This window comes from Magnolia sinica, unplaced genomic scaffold (assembly GCF_029962835.1).
Source record: "Magnolia sinica isolate HGM2019 unplaced genomic scaffold, MsV1 ctg147, whole genome shotgun sequence".
NCBI classification, from domain to species: Eukaryota; Viridiplantae; Streptophyta; class Magnoliopsida; order Magnoliales; family Magnoliaceae; genus Magnolia; species Magnolia sinica.
The window spans coordinates 31,102-42,486 of NW_026682769.1; the positions used below are offsets into that span (position 1 = coordinate 31,102).

At 41.3% G+C, this 11,385-nt stretch overlaps 1 long non-coding RNA gene and 1 pseudogene across 1 annotated transcript; both read left to right on the forward strand.

Moving 5' to 3' along the window:
- The first annotated feature begins 1,055 nt into the window (after positions 1 to 1,055).
- On the forward strand, positions 1,056 to 2,308 carry LOC131236057 (uncharacterized). Its single transcript, XR_009166517.1, has 3 exons — positions 1,056 to 1,237; positions 1,828 to 1,946; positions 2,145 to 2,308. It is a non-coding gene; the product is annotated as an uncharacterized LOC131236057 (long non-coding RNA).
- A 621-nt stretch (positions 2,309 to 2,929) lies between these two features.
- LOC131236058 (mitochondrial ATP-independent inner membrane protease subunit 1a-like) lies at positions 2,930 to 10,807 on the forward strand (annotated as a pseudogene).
- The last annotated feature ends 578 nt before the right edge of the window (positions 10,808 to 11,385 follow it).

Genomic DNA, 11,385 nt, shown 5'->3' on the forward strand with positions numbered 1-11,385 from the left:
ATAAGAGCGTTCTGAGTAACTCCTTACGATAAGGGTGAGAATAAAAAAGTGGGTAAATAAGCACGTGAGGAAAGGTGAAGAATGGAAACGAACGAGCCAATTTTTCATTTCTCATCATCGCGACATCTGTAGCTGAGGGAGCTGAGAGTTGCATTCTGCGAGTGTTTTCGCACACAAACCGTTCAACGGCTCACATTCCATCTGATATTTTGGCCCACAAATTTCTCTATCAGAGTTCAGATGCATGGAATCTGTACAGTGATGATTGGCTAACTAGCCATTCGTTCTTACACACGTCTGAGTCTTCGCCACGTGTGAGGGGCGCCCACATCGGACATGGTGCAGTTATCATTTCTCGTGCTTACTACAGGTCTGCTAGAATACATACCTGCGTATTGCGGTTTTTAAGTCGGGACTGTATTTGTTGGGTCTGGGACCTTGTTGGAATGATCCAAACGGTTCATACTAGGGTCCCACCGTGGATTGAGGATACCCAAAAGTTTTAGATAGAATATTTCGACGCTTTGGTTATTTAACTCCTTCATTTGAATAAGGACCGTTTACTTTAATCATTATTTTCTGGCCAATTAATTGCATCTTCTGATGTCTGAGTATCTATATTTATTACCATGCACGGTTGAGACCATCATATAAATGGTTCAGATCATTGGGATATAACTCCAGATCCAACGGCTGTAGTCTCTACGTAGACAAAAGCCATACGTACGTATGTATTATCGCCAACCATGCTTAATATCCATTTGGGATATCTCCCGACAGAAGCTACCCACTCCAACGAGACAGAACTAGACACGTGTTACAGTAGATCTCTCTTCAGCCCGCCCTGCTTCACACCACGCGCGCCCACGATCCGACGGCTGATACCGTATCCCGGATACGCGAAAGGCATTTTCGCAATCCAATCCAACGGCTGGAAACGCCTCTGCGTTCGACGCCCTTGAGTGCCGGTGGAAAAGGCACCCTTCTCAAGATGAGGGTTGGAAAGTAACCGCGGTTAAATTCTAACCCGACTGTCGAGTTAAATCGAATGGTTTGCTTTTCAACCTCTTCTCCTTCACGCTCTCTTTCTTTCAAGGGACTTTCCTCTGCATTTCTCTCTGCTGTTTCTCCTGAGGCTGCTGAAAATCCTTCGAATATTTCCAAAAATCCTCTGTTTTTCAACCGATCTGAGCTCTTTTTCGGATTCACGGCGCAGAGATCTTCTCAGAAACCCTAGGTTTGGATCTTTTGCTTGTATTTTTTCAGCTCCTAACGAATTTGTCTTCTTTTTTAGGGTTTAAATTTTGATTTTTCTTCCAATGTCTTCTTTTCTTTTCTTCTTCGTTGTTGACAGTCTGGTATGAACTTCTTTTGATTTTAGGGTTTGACATGGACTTTTCTTCGATTTATACTTTATTTTGAGATCTTTTCTTGTAGAATCGATTCGAATTTCACTTTTTTTTTCTTAAAAAAAAAATCGATAATTTTAGGGTTCGTTACATGCTTCTGTTTTAGGTTATTATCTATTTGGACTGTGATTTAGGCTCTTCTTTTGCAATTTTTTTCCTCCTGTTTTAAAGGCTCTTTTTTTTTTTTTGGGGGGGGGGGGGGGGTGGGTGGGTTTGCAATCGGCAATCTTATTTGAAAGCGTTTCTGCATCGCCACCAATTTGTTGGTCCAATCTTTTTAGGGTTTCTCTGAGTTTGGCATATTTCCAGCTTCATTTTGATGATATTTGGTGTAGATTTCCTTTGTTTTTAAATAATATAACAGTTCGCATTTGTTTTAGAAATATTTACAACTGCGATTTGCCTGCTTTTTATGCAGATTTTGAATAAAAGGGTTTATCAGCATGCCTTGGCCGTCTTCTTGTGTTAATTACAGCAGGAAGTGTGTTGGCTTGGTGGTGTTCTTCCGTGTCATACTGTAAGATTCGATCTTTTCCGGTAAGACCAGCGTTCAAAACTTTCTTAAAAAAAAAATAAAAATCATTTATACAATCTTGTCTTTTATTGAAATATGTTTGTAGAATCATTGATCAATTCTACTACAACCAAGTAACGTGTTTCGTGTATCAAATCCATTTTGTATTTTATTGTCCTTCTAGTGAAGATGGTTTGGATTTTTGGGGGCGGCTTATGCAGGTGAAATACCTTTGAATCGTCAAAGGAGCGTTTTGTTTTTTTGTTGTATGTTATTCTGGTTTTGAGGCAGTGAGGATGAACATTGCGATTAACCTGAAGAGATACCGAACAGTGAAGGAGGTTGGGAGAATTACAATGAACATCAGAATCATAGCGTGCTACCAATTGATTCCTCACCATTAAAAACTTCATGGATTCCATCGGAACGTTTATTTGCCATCAAACCTGTTGATAAGGCTACAAACGCCTAGATGAGGAAAGCACACAAATATCATCTTTATTAAGAGCTTTTGTAGCCCATAAGTTCTTAATGGTCAATCACTATTCTTTCCTGTATTATGTCCCATCTGAGATTTGGAACTGGTTCAATTTTTGGATCATGCCCTAAAATAAGCTTTCAGTACGGATTGACGGTGTGGATGGAATCACATACATCACAGTGGGCCCCACAGTTAGGGTTCTCACCCACCTCGGTGAATCCTGTGTCTCACGTAATCCGCTCATTCTTTTTGGAAGGTAAAAGCAACGTGGACATACTAGATGGGCCCTTCCGCTAGCCCAATCCAGCTTTTGCAAATGCCATTCCCCCATGTGTTATCGCATTTTCTTCGTGCAATATGATACAAGTAATTTATTCCAATCACTGCTTAGGCAGCACATCCACTTGAACTAGATCTTCGGTCCCCTTTTTTGTTCTTTTTTTTTTTGAACGGTGCGATTATTGCATCTGTGGCTCAACGGTTAGATTAGGGACATTCTCAGGTGGGGAATATGGATTTTGTGTGTTTTTGGGCTTCACTGAATTGGGCTTGAGATCAGGCTTCGGGCCTTGAACAAAACCTTGTACGACTACCTCTTACACGGCACCTCTCACACTTTCCCATCCACTTTGTAGCTTTTCTCTTGCAAATCTGTTTTCTGTAACCTAGGGTTCCTGTAATTCCAGACATTTCAAGTGCCATCCGCGGCTTCAACGCCTGGATGGGAAGGCTCGGGAATATCATCGAGCGGATGCGAGACGTTCCGTGGTGGAGCGTTGCCAAGGAAGCCGCTGATAGATCCTTCATTGTTGCTTAGTTCCTCTGCTTCTGCCACGTCACCAACAACTACCTCTGCTCCATTGCTCTCGTCTATGGCCCAAGCATGCTCCCGACCATCAATCTGACGGGTGATCTCGTTCTGGTGGAGCGTGTCTCCCACCGCATCGGACATGTCGGCCTTGGCGACATCGTTCTCGTCTGTTCCCCTGAAAATCCCAGAAAGACCGTCACGAAGCGTATCACCGACATGGAAGGTGACACGGTCACCTTCGCAGTCGATCCCAAGCAGGGCGATAGATGGAAGACCGTCATTGTATGGCTCACATTCGTACCCTTTTCTCTCAAATTTTAGGGTTTTAGGTTTTTGGGCCTTGTTGATGTTTTCTAGGGATTTGGATGGACAGGTGCCAAAGGGGCACATATTTGTTCAGGGCGATAACATCTTCTCATCGAACGATTCGCAGAATTTCGGCGCTGTTCCTTACGCGCTCGTTCAAGCAAAAGCGCTTATCAGAGTGAGTTTTGTAGCCCCTGTTTTATCCTAATGTCGTTGTGTTTGCCAACGATTTGTTGACAAATAACAGGTTTTTGTGAAATTTCGAGCTTTTTTTATACTGATCAAAATCTTTTTTTGAGTCTGATTTTGATGGTTATGAATTCTTATGGGTGTTTAGCATTTGTGGAGATGTGACTGATTCTAAAATTATAATTTTGATTGTTTAGATATGGCCTCCAAGTGCTTTTGGGCCGCTCGGATGAGGAGTAGCTCTTTCATCTCTCCGCTGAGGTACTTCTCAAATGCATTATAATGACTTGTCATTCATTAGAATGGTTTTATGCTGGTTTCAAGGTAACCTCCTTCTAGACCCTGTGCTTGCATTACAATGTAGCGCGCTTTTGATGTCATTCCTTCCCAGGGATGGACAAATCTTACAGCCTTTTGAATTTATATGTGGTTGTTTTTTAATGATATGACATGTTAGTAGTTTTGATGGTAATGCGGCCATTTAAGAAAGATCCTCAATGTCTATATGCATTTTTCTCTGCTGCAACAATATTTAAAGCTTAGTTCTTCTCTTTGATCCACCCATGATAATAAGAATATTTTCTGTTTACATCAAGGGGACCCATTGAACTGGGAAGTTGCATCTATATTTGGTGAAATCTGCCTCATCCCCTCAAGGATGAACATTTTGTTTATCTAGGTTGTGAGGGACAAATGACTTGGCATACTCCTTGGCTAAAGGAGGTACTTGTGGTCTTTTATTTGTATTGGACTTATTTTCATCTACTCCGATGTACTTTTCTTCTTTCATTTAATAAATTAGTTACTTTATCGATTAAAAAAAACCCAAAAAAGAAAAAGAAAAAAGGAAGAAGATGGGAGTAACCGAAAGTATCTATTGGGAGTTAGATGAATTATCAAATTGTCTTTTTTAATTGAATTTATTGAGAATCTGTATGGGGAAAGGAAGTGTGAACGCACTCCCACGCACGAAGATGCGGAATGATGTCCCCACTTTCTCAACTTTCTCCATCAATCAATTATGTTTTTGATTTTATTTAAATGTGGGGTTGACTTAAAGGTAAAAATGTGTTTAACTTGGAGTTGCCACTAGCCAAAATACGGCTTTAGAATCTACGGTTGGTTAAGACCCGTAGAATCGCCTAGAGGGTGAGAAATCAAAAGATTTCTTGACTCGAGTGACTCTTATGTTGGTCTACACCGTAGATTTGAGGTAAGGGCCTCGGTTACAGAAAATGAAGGGGTTCGACACCCTTTTTCGTCTGTGCAATGCATGGTCTCTACTTTACGGGACTGTATTGTTTTTAGGAGGATTCAAGGAAACTTCCAACATCGTTGAATTAAGCCATACTGCGCTTGGCTTTAGGCCCTGGGTAGGTGAAATAAATAAAAGTACGAGCAGCAATAGAGTAGAGAGTTAAGCCATATTATTAAGGGTTTTGGAACCCAGGTATGCAAAAAAAAAAAGAAAAGTGTTGATTTGATTGATTTTCAGGGTATGTGTAGAGCGAAATATGGCTCGATTTGATATGTGAGAAGGAAAATGGAAAATCAAACATCATTTTCGGTCAAAAGGGATGGCCAGATGTCCACAAAACCGGTCGTTCCTAGGCTGGTTCTACGTAGAACTAGTTCTTGGCAAACTAGTTCACCTAGAACCAGACCTTCATGGTCCGTATCTAACTATAACACCTTTTTGAAATAGGTTTTGATATCACGGGTGCTCTTAGGACCACACTCCCTCATTTGGTCTGTCACCTGTACGCCCCAGCAATGGCTAATCTGACCCGATGGTCATCTCTAGGGCTTGCCTTTATGCCATAAAGGTGATTTGATTAGAGTCCAACTAAAGCTGACGTGCAGGATTTGATCTCGCTTAATGTGGGGTGTCTATAGGAAGATTGACTAACTCGAAAGATGGGAGTAATTTTAGCTTCATAGAGCATATTCTCAACTTTATGAGTCCAATGGCTCCAATTAAGTTTTGAAATTGGAATCCTCATGATTTTATTGGCAAAGGTGTGGTGATCGGTCATCCACTTGACATCAGCCCTTCTTTACCTAAGCTTGCACCGACCAGGCATCGATACACTACCAAGTGAAGTCCATAATGCTTCAAGGATTAACCTACCATTGTTGATGCGTTTGAAGACAACAATGATAGTCATTGGATATTAGTCAGGGGAGTATTGAAACCAACAATGGTAATCTTTTTTGCTTATCTGAGTGTTGTTATTAGGCCTGGAATTTTTATTTTTTATTTTTTAAATGGACCAAAAGCCGTCCTAGGTGCTTGGGCAAGTGTAGTCTAAGCAAAGCTATCCTCTTGGCTTTTAAAGAAGAAATGAAGGGAAGAGGAAAAGTTGTAGTTGAAGGAGCGGATCTTTATGAAGATCGCAGCAATTATGTTGTCGACGTGATGATGCATTTCCACAACTGGAAAACACACTGCATTTGCATTTACAGGTAGATGTTTAATCATTTTTATGTCCTACATCTGAGGTGTAACCCAAACACTAGTGTGTATGTTTTGTGTGTGTGTGTGTAGAGAGAGAGAGAGAGAGAGAGAGAGAGAGAGAGAGAGAGAGAGAGAGAGAGGAATGCTCACCTACGCACCGGTTCGCATGTCATTATGTGCGAACCTTGATGTCAGCTGTAGGATCTGACTTATAGTTTAGATGACGTGCGAGTTTGAAAGTTAGTTTCGGTCAGGCGCACCTCGCGGAGAGAAATGTTCTCCCACTTGCACGCCTCCTGATACGGGTTTCCTATGCTAGGTGGGGCCCACCATGATGTTTGTGAGAAATTCACCCCCATCTATCTGCTTTGCGAGATCATTTTAGTACATTAGACCAAAACTGGAGTAGATGCAAAACTCTAGTGTGCTGCACGAGAGAAGACAATGGGGATTTAGTGACTACCATTGAAACATTCATTTAGCCACAAAAGCTACATATCAGGCTAAGTTTTTTGTGATTTTACTTCATCCCGTTATGAATGATCTTATAAACGGTTTGGATGGCATATAAACATCAAGGTAGAGCCTCGGAAGGTTTCAATGGCAGGAAAGTCTTTCCCCAATTTTCCATCTTGTATGGCCCACTCGAGTTTTGAATATGCCCCATTTTTGGTCGTATGTCCTAAGATGAGCTTGCAAAACAGATGAACGGGGTGGATTTCTCACAAACATCATGGTGGGCCCCATATAGCATCCCAACATATCTACTTCCTGCGGCAGGCTTCCATAGGAAACCCACTGCCGGAGCCTCTCTCCGAATTATCGGACACGGGCGTTGGTAGCGAGGTAGCTACTGACAATGCTTTGTGGCCCCCATCATGATGTATGTATCCTATCCATGCCTTCCATCCATTTTCTTGACTATTTTATGGCATGAGCCCCAAAAATGAGTAAGATCCAAATCTCATATGGACCACACCACAGGAAAGAGTGGTGCTTGAACGCTTACCATTAAAAACTTCTTAGGGGTCATAATAGTTTTGGATTAAGTTGATATTTTCATTTTCTCTTCATCCAGGTGTGCGTGACTTAATCAACAGGTTGGATGACAAATAAACATTACAGTGAGCCTTAGGAAGTTTTTAATGGCGGGCATTCAATCGCCACTATTTTCTTGTGGTGTGATCCACTCAAGATTTGGATCTCCTTCATTTTCGGGCTAGTAATCTATAAAGAACTGAAAAACTAGATGGACGGCTTCGATAAAACACATATATATCATGGGGGGCCAACAGAGCACTCTTAATAGCCACCTCGCTACATACGCAGTCAGTACGCAATCCGCTCCTAGATTTTGAACGCAATCCGGATTGTGTATTGAGGACGCAGTTTGGCTAGTGACGTTGCCAAGAGCCAGGTGACTAGTGGTCGGTGCTATGTGGGCTCCACCATGATCTGTGTTTTATCCACACCGTCCATCTATTTTTACACATCATTTTAATAATTAATCCCATAAATGAGGCAGATCAAAATCTTAGGTGGACCACACCATGGGAAAACAATAGTGATTAAATGTCTACCATTAAAAACCTTTTGTGGCCCACTGTAATGTTTATTTGACATCCAACCTGTAAATCAGGTCATACGGACCTGGATGAAGGCAAAAAACAAATATCAGCTTGATCCAAAACTTTTCTAGCCCTAAGAAGTTTTTAATGGTAAGAGTTCAATCAACACTGTGTGGCCCACTTGAGGTTTTGATCTACCTCAGTTTTGGGTTCATACCATAAAATTATCTGGAAAAATGGATGGATGGCATGAATGAGACACATACACCATGTTGGGGTCCACAAAGCACCGACCACTAGCCCTTGGCTAGTGGCAGGGGAGTAGCCAATCCATTTCCATTTATAGTGGGTTTCCTACGGAAGCCTATAACAAGGAGTAGGCATCCTGGGATGCTATCTGGGGCCCATCGTGATGTTTGTGAGAAATCCGCCTCGTTCATCTGTTTTGAGAGATCATCTTAGGACATGACCAAAAATGGGGTAGATTCAAACTTGAGTGGGCTATACAAGATGGAAAACTGGGGAAAGACTTCCTACCATTGAAACCTTCTCAGGCTCCACCCTGATGTTTATATGCCATCTAAACCATTTATAAGGTCATTCCTAATGGGATGAAGTAAAATCACAAAAAGCTTTGCCTGATAAGTAGCTTTTGTGCCCAAATGAATGTTTCAAAGGTAGTCACTAAATCCCCATTGTTTCTTCTCGGGCAACACACTAGAGTTTTGAATCCACTCCAGTTTTGGTCTAATGTACTAAAATGATCTCGCAAAACGGATGGACGGGGTGGATTTCTCACAAACATCATGGTGGGCCCCACCTAGCATCATGCGCAGTAACTTCCTGCAAAAGGCTTCCACAGGAAACCCGCATAAGGAGGCGTGCGAGTGGGAGAGCGTCTCTCTCTCCGCGAGGTGTGCGTGACCGAAACTCACTCTCAAACTCGCACGTCATCCAGACCATACGTCAGATCCTTCGGCTGACATCAAGGTTTGCACGTAATGACGTGCAAACCGGTGTGCAGGTGAGCATTCCTCTCTCTCTCTCTCTCTCTCTCTCTCTATATATATATATATATATATATATATATATATATATATATATATATATATATATATATAAAATTCAAGATAATTTTACATGTGTATATAATGTGGAAAACATTAGCATGCTCTGGTGACCAAAGATACATTGGCAAGTGATTCGACCTCTAGATATGGCATAGATCTGGAAAGAATATCAATAATAGGAAACAAGATGTGAAAAGATGGGTAATCAGTTTTGGGCTTTGGGAGAGTTCTTGGTTGAGTTGGACTAGGTGGCACAGAAGTGGAACCTTTCGTGGTGTATCGGGGGTGCTTTCATGTAATTAGCTTTTCTTTTGAAAAGATGGAAAGCAGTAGGATTATGAGAATTGCGAAGGAATTCTCTGGATGGGTCCAAAGGCATGCACTTGTTGATCTTTGCTTTAGGTGCACCATGCATTCTTTACTTTGACAAACAACTAGGCTGATCCAGATTTTATCTAGAACTGATTGATTACTCATATTGAGTGGATGAGAATCTATTTTTCTAGAGGCATTGCAACCTTATGGCCTACTTCGATCATTGCCCGGTTATTCTATCTGCTAAGTTGGACCAGCCAATGTGGTGGAGGAAGAAGAATTTGTGGATTAATTGGAAGATTGTTGGGTCGCTTTCCAAATAGAAGGGAGAGTTGGATGGAGGCTTGCCCTAAAGCTCAAATTGCTCAAAGAAAAGAATGAAGAATCAAATAAGTTCCATTTTGAGAGGCTGGAGGATTGATGCATCAAGACCATTTGCCAATCCCATGGTAACTTCCACACATCTTTGGCAAAAGCTTCCACCTCTCACATTCTCTCAATTGAAGGTTTCATGGGAGAGGGTGAAGGAGCTTCTAAGGATCTACTTGAACCCAGTGGTGATTGAAGGTGATTTTGCTAATGTTGTTGGTTGGGCAAAATCTGTGCCATACCTGTAGAGACTGGGAAAAGGATCTTCTAAGGATACACCTTGATCCATAGCTCAAGTGGTAGACTGAGTGAAAGATAATACCTCATTTCAACACTGAGGTCTTGGTATTGATCCCTCGTGGGGGTGGCTAACAGTGAAGTGTGAACTGACAGTGGGGCGTACTAACAAAAAAAAGAGGATCTTCTAAGGATCCTCTGGGGCCAATGGTGATTGAGGTTGATTTTGCTGATGTTATCAGTTGGGTCAGTTCTTTGTGGCCATACATTAGATTGGGTTGATGAGATCAGGGAGTCGTGTTGTGGTTGCTGTATCCATTTATTTCGTATTCATTGGGAAGAGGTTTTCAGACCGTTCCCTGTCTAGTCTTCTCCCTTAATTGTTTCTTACCCATAAAAAAAGAATGTTTCATATATAGGGAAGCAAATGCTCAGCTGACTAAGCTATTGAGAGTACTGGGATGATTGATGCTCATTCTTTTATTATTTTGAAGAATTTGCACTTGTTGGCGATCAACAAAATATTCTAGCAGAAACTTTATTGTATCTGTGTGCTTATTCTTATTCAATTGGTGTACGGTACCTTTATTTGAGCTTCTGGGTAATATGAATTCTTTCCATCTCTTTTTCTTGATTCAGGCCCATGGATATCAGTCTACACCAGGCAGGAAAACAGTGTCCCTACCAAAGAAGTTTCACTGTTTTAATTTTTAAAGCCGGGCTGCACAAATAAAACTGTAGGAAGCCTATTCAAGTTCGACAAGAACTTATTGCCATCAATTGAGCCTTGGTTAGTGCTTTCTGATTTTCCATACTGGCTTCCTCATATATGGCTGAGTTCCTGCTGCTGTTCTAATCATCAATTGACTCTTTTTTGCATCAATATTTTCTAGGTATTAGACTTCTGAGTGAAAAACTTAGGCAAAAGCATGCTTGCTATTAAAGCAAAAATAGAAAAATAGAAAAAAAAAAAGAAGAAGAAAGAGGCTTGTAGTCTTGTTTTAATGACATCATTAATGTATGCTCCTCGTGCCATTTTTTCATCTGATTAATATAAAACAAATGGAAAATTTTTTGGCATATTGGCTGCAATTATATCATAACCTTTGGTGGAAATGAAGTCCTTGTTCAATTCTGGCTGTTGAAGAGGGTCCTCTATCCATGAGCTACACCCGTTGATCATTTTGGCCACTTGATACTTTAGGTTGTATCCACCTGCATTTTGATGCTTCATCGTTTGTGCCAAAGACTGCTAATGCACGTGCCACCGAATGTGCTAGCATGGCCAACACATGCAATATCTCAAGCCATAATGCCACCAAATGTGCTGGGTAGTTCTGACCATATAGGTGTTCTTTCCATAAAATTGATATGGTCCATACAGAAGGTAGGCCATAATGTCAGAAACAGTTGGATGGTTAAAAGAACTATAGCAAAGTATCTTTTAGCTGTAAATTTGTTTTGTAAACTGTGGCCCACCTGACAATTGGACTGGCCTAATTCCTGGGCAGGGGCATCAAAATAGTGTTATGCATCTGATGAATGGAATAGTTCTCCTACCAATGTGCCAGGATGGCATGTGGTGGCATGTGCATTACCGGCCTTGTTAGCGAAGGATGCTTGTTACAGTGAAAAACTGCAAATAGCGTTGTGTTTAT